The 1,265-nt window shown below is 26.8% G+C and overlaps 1 protein-coding gene across 1 annotated transcript in view; it reads left to right on the top strand.

Moving 5' to 3' along the window:
* Nucleotides 1-1,265, top strand: part of LOC108745393 — a 6,267-nt gene that overhangs the window by 1,071 nt on the left and 3,931 nt on the right. The gene's annotated exons all lie outside the window — the stretch shown is intronic.

Below are 1,265 nucleotides of genomic sequence, written 5' to 3'. Positions count from 1 at the left end.
ACACAGAACTTTATTTATATTTTATTTGTAATTATGCGTGTTTAAATGTTAAATTTTGTTTATTAATTAGATAACAATTGTTTAATTCAATTCAAAATATTGTAATATTTAATTAGTTATGAGCAATAATAATCATTTCAAGGGTAATATTACTCTTTTTTTCTAGATTTGCATACACGATGAATGAAAAGTTCAGAATTATAATTGCCGTTCAATTTATCGCAAGTATGCTAGTGGTATGTTCCAATCTTTATCGTTTGGCGAAAACCACATTGAGCCCAAAATATATTCCACTGATGTTATACACAATCTGTATGTGTTCGCAAATTCTTATTTATTGTTGGTACGGGAACGAAGTGAAATTAAAGGTATTGATTTTGTGTACATATATCGAATGCGTTTGATCTATAAAAAAATGTTAATAACAAAATTCCAGCATCACATCAATAGTAGAATAAGAAACATAATTTTTAATTTAAATTTAACATTTATATTGATATATAATACATTAAATATTACTTATTGTTGCAATAAGAAATATTACATATGTAACTATATTTTTCTGACAACTTCTATTGTAGAGCATTCAATTTTCCGATGAAATTTTTGGAATGGATTGGATAACAGCACATCAAAAAGTAAGAGAAAATCTTATAATGATTATGAATCGCTCTCTGATACCAATCGAATTTTCTAGTGCCCATATTCTTACGGTGAATGTAGATTCATTCGTAAAGGTTAGAGATAAATTTTTTAGAATTATTATAATATATATTGAGAAGTTGCGCGGCACATGGTACTTGTTTTCTTGTTGAATTGCTGGATGGATTAAATTCTTGCCATCGTATTGTCTGCGATGCTGATACTGTTAGTATTGCAGCCAATAAAATAGCAAGAATTTAATTTAGCTAAGAATTCAGTGGAAAAACAAGCGTCTTGTGCCACCAGCTTATTAAGAAACAATTGAGTTAAAAAATGTTAAGTAAATATTGGTATATTCTTTAGCTTCTTAAGATGTCGTATTCAGTATATAATATCCTTAAACAAACAAAAGAAGAATAGTGATAATGGCTAAGGAAGGATAAAAAATATTTAAAATATAAGAGTATCAAGGGACATTAAGTGTAAAAATGTCTGCGCAATTGCAAGTTTTAAATATTACGTATATAAATAAAGAAGTTTTACTTATCTGTACTTTTTTGATATTACGCCTTTCACCTGTTTTTTATCATAAAAATTGAAGATTATTATTAAATGACTATTAT

The sequence above is a fragment of the Trachymyrmex septentrionalis genome, unplaced genomic scaffold, assembly GCF_001594115.1.
Source record: "Trachymyrmex septentrionalis isolate Tsep2-gDNA-1 unplaced genomic scaffold, Tsep1.0 scaffold14, whole genome shotgun sequence".
NCBI classification, from domain to species: domain Eukaryota; kingdom Metazoa; phylum Arthropoda; class Insecta; order Hymenoptera; family Formicidae; genus Trachymyrmex; species Trachymyrmex septentrionalis.
This window is presented reverse-complemented; position numbering and strand designations above follow the sequence as displayed.